This window comes from Octopus bimaculoides, chromosome 7 (genome assembly GCF_001194135.2).
Source record: "Octopus bimaculoides isolate UCB-OBI-ISO-001 chromosome 7, ASM119413v2, whole genome shotgun sequence".
NCBI lineage: Eukaryota > Metazoa > Mollusca > Cephalopoda > Octopoda > Octopodidae > Octopus > Octopus bimaculoides.
This window is the reverse complement of record NC_068987.1, coordinates 34846677-34858396: the sequence shown is the minus strand read 5'-3', so window position 1 is coordinate 34858396 and position 11720 is coordinate 34846677. Positions and strand designations below refer to the sequence as shown.

Sequence of the window (11720 nt, the reverse complement as noted above, 5' to 3'; positions counted from 1 at the left end):
TATATATATATATATATATATATATATATATATATGTGTGTGTGTGTGTGTGTGTGTGTGTGTGTGTGTGTGTGACGGTCTGCTTTTAGTGTCTGCCTCCCAAATCCATTCACAAGGCTTTGGTTGGCCCAAGGTTATAGTAGAAGGCAATTGCCTAAGATGCCACGCAGTGGAACTGAATTCGGAACCATGTGGTTAGGAAGCGAGCTTGATACCACACAAATACGTAGTTTATAACTAAGGTTTTAGTAGAAATTATTTTTTTGACATCACACTCCCTAATTATTTTAGAACGTTTGTTACGGGACCAAAGCAGCCGAGTCGAATTGAATAGAATATGTATTGTGTGAAGTATCTACGTTGCACGATTTTTTCAGGCACTTCCAGTTATCATGCCTTTCACAGTTCGTATTTTCTAAAATCGCCAAAAGAATTTATAAGTTTTATTTTCATGGCTATTTGAAAGCCCATCTTTGATGGCTGCAGTAAATAAACAAAGATGGCGTGTTAGAAGCTGACACTCATTATCCCTAACAATAGTAGGTTTGAAAGTTATGTATTGTAAAGTAATACCTTGAAGTGTTAAGATCATGTTAAGAAATACACTTTTGGTGTTGTGAAGTAAATGCATCTTAAATGTGTTGTCTTATAGAACAAAAAAAATGAAGCCCAAGCACATTTCGAAATTTTAGAATAGAGTACACTATCCAGCGATACAAACAGAAAAACTATCATTAGATATCAATACTTTGTTGAATACAGGGGCACAATAATTTCAATTTAGTCTCTTTCGAGATCTAGCTTTCCTTCGGATTTCAGTTAGTGTAGATACGTTATAGAAGCTCATATATTACTGACATGAATACAATGAAGTTAAACAGATTAACAGAAACTAAGTGGCATGAAATGATTTTTTTAAAAAATCGTTAAATTTATAATGAGATTCACGTTTACGTAAGAATGTTAAAGAATTTTTTAAGCTTTAATAAAAAGGATTTATGTAGTTGATGCCACTTGATTCAAGTTTTAGAATGTTATCAATGTAATATAAGACCATCTCAAATAATATCGACTGTTAACGTCGATCGTAGAAAGAATACCTTTCAGCACGTTTCCTTTCAATTTAGTATTAAAAACCAAAACGAAACAATGAATTCCTCTAAAGGTTATGGTAATAATTATTTTCTAGATTTATTCTTTATTTCTTTAAATCATTCTGAATGGCATAAAAATGTAACAAAGATACAACTACAAAACAAAACGTAGCAAAAAATAGAATTATAAAGAAATGACTGGATTTTCCAATGGGGAAATTCCAGAGAATAGATAAAATGTATAAGTAAATGGAAATATGTTTTTGTCATTACAAAAAATAAATAAATATGTAAAATTAAAAAGAAATGAAAAAGGAAAATGTTATCATGAAAGAAAGAATGGTGAAAGAAGGAATGCTAGTGGGTGTATCTTTATGTGCCGTTAAATTATTGTTTTGCTTTTCGGAGGAAATGAAATTTCAATCACTTAGTGCTGCTATCAGCTTTTAACGAATAAAAATGTCAACCTCAGCATATATTTTTAAAGATCAAAGCACATTTTCTTAGGCTTTCACATTTTTTCTCGTTGTTGGTGTCATTTATTGAGCTAAAAATGCGAGACAAGATAACATTTATTCAAAATTAAATTATTGCTTATATTTTATATCAATTTTATATACAACTGAATATAAATTAGTCATTCTTATCACATAAATAAAGAGATATAAAAATGTTTGTCTTTGACCGCCGAATCTAAAACTTTAATGTATAAATTGAGTACTCCAATATATTCTAACGGTAATGAACAAAGTATAGCCATATCACATTATGATGTGTATAGATGCAAGTAAATGAGATCTACTTAAATCACAGTGTTTCAGAAAAGAAATATTCAATATTTGGTAAGCGAAGCTCTGAATAGTAAATATTCAAAAGAGTAGTAGGTGGTAAAATGTATCACGCCATATATGGTGCGATCTGCACAGGTTGTATTGTGCACCTTATGAACTCGTTTGTATATATAAGATGCTTAAACTAACGTCCATGTCACCTGTCAAGCACTACTTTATCCGTACTGCCTCTATTATGTGCATAAAAGAGGCAGAAACAAATGATACTTCCCAGACGAAAGTGGTGCAAGCATGCAACTTATAATTTATGTATTCTACTGAGCATGACCGGTGAAGTTTTGCTTCATCTAATAACATAGATTCATGTTTTTAGTCAGTTGAGTGTGTGTTTTATATATATGTATTCTACTGAGCATGACCGGTGAAGTTTTGCTTCATCTAATAACATAGATTCATGTTTTTAGTCAGTTGAGTGTGTGTTTTATATATATGTGAGAAAGAAAGAGAGAAAGAGAGAGAGAGAGAGAGAGAGAGAGAGAGAGAGAGAGAGAGAGAGAGAGAGAGAGAGAGAGAGAGAGAGAGAGAGAGAGAGCGTGTGTGTGTGTGTGTGTGTGTGTCTGTGTGAGTGTGTGCGTGAATGTACATGCCTGTGTCTGTGTTGTGTTTTGTTGAAAATAAGGTTGCCTATGAGAAAGATGGGATGTTCTTTGTATTTAAATTTGGTTTTGTGTTTCCTTCATAACTTGTCTACTTTTCTTAAGGCTAACGTGCTTCTAGCTCTCTATGTCCTTATCGTTTGAATTAAATAATGGTTGCTAGTCACTCATTTACAGTAAACCAGAGTAATACTTTTGGCATATATACATTTTGGTATTCCATGGGCTCAATATACGAAGCAAATATGTTTATAATTTTTTTTTATGGTTGATGTTTGTGTATTTTGCTAACTGATCATTTTTACATCGGTGGGCATTTATTCAGTTAATTTTAGTATTTTATTATGACATTGCTTGGCGATTTCAGTAGCAAATATGGCATTCAATATTTCTTCTGGGAATTTAACAGTATCGTTTAATGGTAGCAATATAAAATTCATACTGGTGCCGTTGAACAGGATGCACTACTAGTACAATTCTGCTGTATCATTTTTTGTTACTCTCAGCACATTTTATATTTTTATTTGTGCCAGTTATGAAAAAATTCATAACACTGATAGCAAATTTTGTATGTATATGTATTTTATATTTCACAACATCACATTCTTCACGGTTATTTATAAATTTATAAAATAATTAGCAGTCACCTTGATGGATTGATATAATTTACTACATTTCTGCGGCAGATTTATGAATAAACAGAGATTGTGTAACTATGTTACAAGCTGTTTGCTATTACTGTTATTATTATTATTATTATCATTATTATTATTATTATTATTATTATTATTATTATTATTATTATTATTATTATTATTATTATTATTATTATTATTATTATTGTTATTTGAAAACTCACATCTCATCTTGCAGGGTATGATGGAAAGTGGTATCTGTCCATAGCCACCAAACTAAGGTTACATTTATTAACTGGTCATGCTTCGAGAACCTTGCGAAGAATTCTTGCAATTTCAAGCAATGCTGGTTTTTGTAGCTGCCTTCCCACTTGCACTGATCTTTTTCAACCATGCTGATAGTTTAATGCTGACACTTCCAAGGGCAACAATTACTATTGTTATCACATCTACTCTCTTCATTGACCATAACCTTCGTATTTCCAACTTCAAATCCTCATAGTGGTCTATTTTTTCTTCTTTCATATTGATCCTGTTGTCACCGAGCATACTATGTCTATTAACACACATCTTCTTTATTTTATATACACCACAACAATGTCCGTTTTCCGATGTCTGGCGAAGTGAACACACTGGATCATTGCATCCCAAATGATTTTTGAATTATCATTTTCGGTGACTCATTTTAGAGTTTGCTCATACCACGTGTGTGCTCTTTGTAGGCCGTGATTTCCACAGAGATACCAAGAGATCATTTGTTGCCACATTGCCATGGCGTCGTTTGTAATCGCGATGTGCCAATTCCAAGCATTCGCTAAGTATGTGCCATACTGTTTCACCCTTCTCCCCACATATTTTGCGCTTGTCACTTTCGGTAGCATTTTCTATGCTGTACTTCATATACTTGGTCGGTAACTTTTGTTCCTCAACTGCGCATATGAGTGCTCCTGTCTCTATCATCAGGTCACACCTCCTCATCCATAGCCGTCGCTCCTCTGTATATGTCTTGGTATCGATATCTCTTGCAAACTCACTGAAAAATTTATTTTCTTTCCATGCTTTTTTTTTCTTTTTTTTTGCTCAATTCTTGTTTGAATTTTTCTTTTAGTTACCCAATTTTCACTTTTGATGACGCCGGCCTTCTTGTGTTTCAAATGTGGTTCCTCGATATTTTCTATATACCACCCTAGGCTGTTTCCCACTGATTCGATACAGTCCTGGTATCTCTGTTCAAACATCTTTTGTCCTTTCGTCTGGACAAGCACAGCCTACCAGTGTCACTCTTACGGTGAAAGGCTCCGTGTACTTCTTCATTTCTTTCTTTTACCTTTCTGTAACTCCCGCTCCATACCGAAGTGATGCTGGCACCCACGTATTAACTGCTTGGATTTTATTCCATCCAGTCAATTCTGAGCACAACACCAACTTCAGTCTTCGAAAATACTCTATCCTCAGTTGCTCTTTCATTTCTTTTTCCATTATCTTGTTACACTCTAGTACACCAAGGTATTTGCCGCCTTCCGTTTCAATTTACTTAGTCAAGTCTTTATTCGGTAACTCTACTACTTCTAGGGACTGTATCTGGCCTGTTTTAGGTTGATTATTCCGTACTTATTTAGTCCAAATTGCATTCTAGTATCAGACTTAAAGCAGTGGACCGTGTTCACCAAGGAACTCACTTGTGTCGCATCTTTCCATTCAGTTTCAAATCATCCATGAAGAGGAGGTGGTTGATTGTTTGGATTTGTTTTTCTTTAGTTGGTACCCAAAGTTCAGTTACCTAAGTACCAAGGTCAGGGGTATCATGCAGAGAACAAAAAAGCAATGGTGATAGGATATCAGCCAGGAAAATCCGTGTTCTAATACCAAGGACGCCCAAGCTTTTCCATAAGATGTCAGTTAACTTTCCCATCTCAAAATCTCTTCAGGAAACACATTACATTCCTCGCAATTCCAAACAGATCTAAGCACTCGATAATCCACGAATGTGGAATAATATCATAAACTTTGCCTTATCAATCCAGGCCATTCTCAGATTTGTTCTCCTTCGTTTATAATCTTGCATTATCATTTTGCCTATCAAGTGTTGATCTTTGGTACCTCTACGTCTCATCTATAGCCTTTCTTTCGGGTGGTAAGATATCGTTCTCATCCAGAAATTTATATAGTTCTGCGGCAATTCCTCCTGAGAGTAACTTCCACATTAATGGGAAGCAGAAAATTAGTCTGTAATTGTCAGCATTTCTCTCTGAAGTATCCTTCAGGTACAACACTGTTCGTCCTTTTGTCAACTAGCCCGGAATTTCTTTTCCATTCAACTATTCATTAAATTGCCATGCGATCAATTTATGTCAACTATTGATCATATTTTATCAAAAATCCTTGTACACCATCAGGAGGTCCTGCTGCTTTCCAGTTGCTTATCTTTTTACTCATACTTCTGATAGTGTGGATAGCCTCTTACTGGAGATAAGAAGTTGTTTGCTTCAGGCTGCATAGCCATTCAGCTGTAGTGTTATGTTGTTCATGCTTACTCCATATCTTACCCCAAAAAGCGATTGTCATCAGCATCAGGGACTGATATTTCACGTTTTACATTCATGCCTGTTTTTTTATCTACACCATACTTTCTGCTAAATTTTTCGTATTTCCATTCATTCTTATGTTCTCAATGTATATAACTGAGAAGTATTGACACTACACTGTTCAAGGAGTTTATATCTTGAGAAATTCTCCTTTGCCACCACTGTTGTTTATTTCCTCTTTTATCCGTCGCTGTTTTATCTAAGTAGTCCTCAATCGCATTCTTTCTGACACAATCCTGCTACCAGCCTTGATACGATTATTTGTTTGTGTGATGCTTTTTTATTTCAATGTATCTCAGTACATTATTGACTTTATTCGTCTCTTGATTTAGTCTCCGTTGGTTAACCTTCTTAAAGTCACACATTAAATCATGTCACTTCTGTATTTAATAGATCGAAAATTATGTCTATTATTAATCGATCTCCCTTGTTTGTGTAGTAACTAATCTCAATTCTTTCACAATATAAATATTACATTCTCGCGAACATATGCCCATCCTTTTCGTTTCGTTTCTCGCATGCCCAGCATCACTCGATATCATTCTTTTAATTGCTTCAATTCTGTTAAACATTCATTCTTTCGTATAGCTCATGTTTGGTCACATAATCTCGGTTCTTCTATTCACTGTGCATTCGTTGCCTGTACCCTGTGACAGGCACGCATCAACCGCGGTGCACCGGTAGTAACACTCCACAACAATCATGTTTACCTGTTTACTACACTTATGTCTTGTAGCATGGCTAGCAGTTGCTGGATTACGACTGGGCTCAGCCTGCTACATAGTGCGCCACTTTCACCATTGTTTCCAGTCCCGTTATTACTATCCTGATGATGATGATGATGAAGATAATAATAATAAGAAGAATGATGATCATGATATAATAACAACAACAATGACAATAATAATAATAGTAATAATAATAATAATAATAATAATAATAATAATAATAATAATAATAATAATAATAATAATAATAATTATTATTATTATTATTATTATTATTATTATTATTATTATTATTATTATTATAATTAATATTATTATTAGTCATATACACACACCATATTAGACTGTTGGAAAAGAAAAGTTCCTGACATCGGGCTACAACAAGTAAACTTAAATGTCAAGAAACCTAATAAGTATCGTAGCCATAACTATTAACACTGTTTTCTTGACCTGTACTAAAGTGGGTTTTATGCCTATTTCCTCCATCTATTCAAATCATCGTTAGGAGGAGTTGATAATGCACCTATAAGTACTAGGATACATTTTACCCACACTTTTCATAGTCTCTGTAATTCAATGGCTAAGTCCTGTAATTTAATGGTTGGTCCTATTTTTTCGATACCTCTCATATTGATTTTTGTCATCATTTGGGACTGTAATGTCAATTACCTGGCACTTTCTAGTCTCTTAATCCACTAGTACTTAATGAGGCCTTCTAGATTCTGTCATCTGAATGTTAAAGTCCCAGAACATCTTATATTTCTTACTTTTTAGTACTTTACTCGGGTCATATTCATACCATTTATCAGTATTTTCGAATCTTAGCTATCTAGGTAACTCACAGGAAATCTCCATAGATTGTCATGTCTTTTCTCGTATTCCTTTTGTGCCAGCATGCCACATTCACTTGCTATATTAGTAACTCTTTCCCCCTTTGCTTTGCAAAGCCGACATCGGATATCTAAATGATTTTTTTCTATCTTGGCTTTTATTGAATTATTCCTTAGTGTAAGATCTTGTGCTCCTATTAGCAAACTTTCTGTCTCTTTTTTCAGGCTTCCTTTCTGCAACCGTAACAATGTCTCACTACTACTATTTGCTGAAATTATCTGTGGGAATCTAGCACACAAACCCTTCTCCTGCCAGTCAGATAACTTCTGTTCTTTTATTTTGGTGTTCAGCCTCGTTTGAGGTTTTGGTTTCCCTATGTCTTGCTGTTAATATAGCAGTTGTTGATTAACTTTTTTCACTATTGCCTACATAGGAGTGTATATCTACTCTAGCTAACACCACGCGGTCTTCTACTGGTATTAGCCCTTTTCCGCCATCCTTTATAATCAAGTATAATCTTGCTACCCCTGTCCTTGGGGGTATTCCTTCATTCATATTGATTTCCTTCCCATATCTTCTGTCTAGCTTTGCTAATTTGGTTTTTGTCCAACCTGCAAAAGCTGCTGAGTATCTAAGTAATGATACTATCCATGTAATTACGGCCTTCACTAGATTCTGACCATTTAGCTTTGACTTTTTAGCTTCCTTACACTTCTTATGTACTCCTTCTCAATTTCCATTTTCCTTTCTATAGTGAATAGTATATCAGATTCGAATATTCCTAGATACTTATAAGTCTCCCCTTCTTTCAATGATCTCAATATCTAACCATCTGATAATGGGTTGCTTTGACTGTTGACTACCTGTCCCCTTCTCAAGACTAATATTGCACACTTATCTATGCTAAATTCTAGGCCCATATGTTTGCTGAAGAGTCTTACAATCTGTATCAAGGAATCTATTTCTCTCCATTCTTACTATTCCCTTACTATTTCTCTGTTGGTACACTGCTTTTGCCCTCCTTAATACTAAACTAAGACAAATATTAAAGGGTAGAACGAGTCTACTTGGAAAATTACACTCTTGATATTAATTATCCCTAAGAGTGTGTCACGCGAATAGAGATCTACGTTCCATTTCTTCATGCTAAAGCTAGTTCGTTTGCTCTCTGCCATACTGAATATACTCAAGCATTCACTTATTCCTGATTGTGGGATCATGTCATATGCTTTTTATAATTTATCGATGCTATTGGTAGATTTTTCTATCTAGCTTTTACTTCATTTAGAAATGTGTATTAGATGATGCGTTCTTCTACTTTTCTTCCTGCAACGTTTCTATTCTTTTGTAAGTAACTTCTGGTTGTCAAGATGTTCGTAAATGCTTTCTGAATGCATTCCTGATAAAAGCTTCCGCACTAATGGTAAGCAAGTGATAGGTCTATAATCGTTAGCTGTATCATCCTTGCTTTTATCATTCATAAGTAGTAGTGCCTTCCCTCTAATCAGCCAATCCGGCATCATTCCCCCGTTAAGGCAATCCTGGTCTCCCATGTAAACTACTAAATTTCTTTAGCCATTACCTTGGAGCTAAATCTGGTCTTGGACCTTTCTAATATGACATTTTTTCTAGCAGCATTTTACTCATTATTGCACTTGTTAGTCTTAGAGCTGGCTGCTTCTAAATAACTATTTCTTCCCCCACTTTCATTAACCATACTGCATCTTCATTATGATTGACTGGCTTAACTAACATATTCCTCCAGAAACTTCTATTTTCTTTTGCTTTAGGTTTCCCATTCTCAGTACTTCGTTCTCCACTATTTCGATATAAAATCTCCTCTGGTCTGTTTTAAATAATATTTTCTGTTAAAACTGATCTATTCTTTTCTGATATCTGAAGAGCTTAACTGTTACTGCTACGATACTGTTTCAACTCTTTTATGACTGTCTTAAATCCTTTCTGTTTGACTAAGTTTCTTTTCTCAAGACAAGATTTGCATCGTGTGTTTCCTAACCTGTTCCGTTTCCAGGTTTTTATTCTACTCAAATATTGTATTAAAGTCTGCATTTTATTTTGTAATCTCATTTTCCACATTTGCTGTTTTTTTTTTGTTTTTATCTTTCCTTGTGGAAACTACTAGTAACTACTACAACCCCTACATAGGTCAGTAAGTTAGTGTCACCTATATTTTAGTAACTATCCTACTGATAACTGAATGTACGTTCCTAGTCATTTCTAGCAGCTTCCTTCTGTCGGTGCCTTTTAATGCGGCCAATCTTTTACTTATTCCTTGCAACTGATCTAAAACATTCTGATCCTCCTCATTTAAATCACTTAAGTCGATAGTACCAGTTTTCTTTTCCTTACTGGTACAGCTCTTATTATTTTTTCCTTTAGGTTCTTCTTTGGTGACAGCTGCATCTCTTATGTGGTTGTTTGTCTTCCTCAATTCCTCGTCTTTCTTTTCCATTTATGTTTTACCTCCAATTCTATCATCCACTTAATACTCCTAGTGGCTTTAGTCTGATGTACTAATCTCTGCTCAGTCACTTTAAACATGCCCTTCTCTACCCAAAGTGTTAACATTCGTTTTCTATAGCCCCTTGTTTTAGATTCACTTTCGAAGTAGCACTGCATCACTCTCCTTTTTCTTTCTCCTCCTTCTTACTCTATTATCTGCTGATGCTCTATTAGGATAACAGGGGATATTGTATTGCATGAGTATATTTTGTTATGGTCTTTGGTTTGAGATTTGTATTAGTTTTAGTATTGTGTTTTGTTTGTGCAGTGTAGGTTGTGCTCTTCTGTTGGGTATCGAACTTCTATGGCACATGTGATCTTTACTCATTTTGTTGGGTATTCACTGTATGTGATTATTCCTGTATGTTTGTGGAGGAATGTTGAGTAGTAGTGTGTGTAAATCATAAATCAGCCATTTCATATTATTTTTGACACGACACCGCCAATGGACATGTGTTCATGTGTCTCTCGTATTAATAATTATTATTGATATGTAAGTGATATGCAGGGAAGAAACAACAATGTGCATGTCTATAGAGGACTTCTATAAATATGGATGTACATTTAATTAAAAGTTTAAATGTTATTCTCAGTTTGACAGTGTTCGTATAGAGATATATTTCTACCTATAGCATTTAGAAATATCAATAACAATATGGGCCCCGGTATATTGCAGCAGATCTTCGCCACTGTTTATCAATTACTCCATAAGCATTCGCCTTTCACTCCCTATACAATACTCTATACTATTATTATTATTATCATCATCATCATCATCATTATTATTATTATTATTATTATTATTATTATTATTATTATTAATGCACCGGATTCTTTAGTCATCTGTCAAATCACAAGGACCTGAGACAGATAATACTTTCTGAAGATGGTATCATATTCACATTACCATACAGTCTTGCCATTTCCACTTTCATTTCGATGATACTTCCATCCTCTTTACTCACAGTATTCATGTCATTTCGTATGGCTACATCAATGATCTGACAGTGTTTATCTCCCTTATTCAATATGACAATATCCGCCGACGGTGTTCGATTATACGATCCGTCTGAAAATCATAGTCCCAGAATGTCGTTACTTTTCCATCTTCCTGCATACCTTTTCTTGCTTATACCAGTTCTCTGTTACTTATATCAGTTCTCTGTTGCTTATAGCACTTCTCTGTTACTTCATATTAGTATTTAAGGCATAAAACCCAATGAAGATACACATACACATTATCGTGGTGGCGTTTGTAGATTTTATAGCAAGCCTCACTAAGTGGGTCACATCTTCCACACTCTTTCCGCAGATTCTACATTTCTAGGTGTCAGAAGATTTTTGGGGTTAAATTTCACTGACTTTGTAGCGGGAGCCTTGTCTTGTGCAGCAATGATAAGGCTTTCTGTTCACAAATCTTCTGGTCTTCTGGGTTTTTACCACGATCCTCTATTTTAACCGCTCTATCACTGCATTAAACACGTTCTTCCGCATTTTATATTTCTTCTGTAACTCTCTCGGTCGGGCTTTTTTCCCCATTTTTCCAATTCCCTCTTAACAATTGTTCAGTTTTACTAGATCTTGTCTTGCCCGCATTATGTCCCTTTTAATGTGTCGTTTCCACCGTGTTTTTTTTTTCGCTCCACTATTTTATTTTCTTAAGTTGTAATTTCTCTTCTACTACTACTACTACTACTACTACTACTACTACTACTACTACTACTAGTAGTAGTAGTATTAGTAGTAGTAGTAGTAGTAGTAGTAGTAGTAGTAGTAGTAGTAGTAGTAGTAGCAGCAGCAGCAGCAGCAGTAGTAGTAGTAGTAGTAGTAGTAGTAGTAGTAGTAGTAGTAGCAGCAGCAGCAGCAGCAGTAGTAGT

The 11720-nt window shown here is 34.8% G+C and overlaps 1 protein-coding gene across 4 annotated transcripts in view; it reads left to right on the top strand.

Annotated features, from left to right (window-relative positions):
- The window catches only part of LOC106868402 (beta-1,3-galactosyltransferase 1), a 266263-nt gene that overhangs the window by 251575 nt on the left and 2968 nt on the right, over nucleotides 1-11720 (top strand). The window lies entirely within an intron of this gene.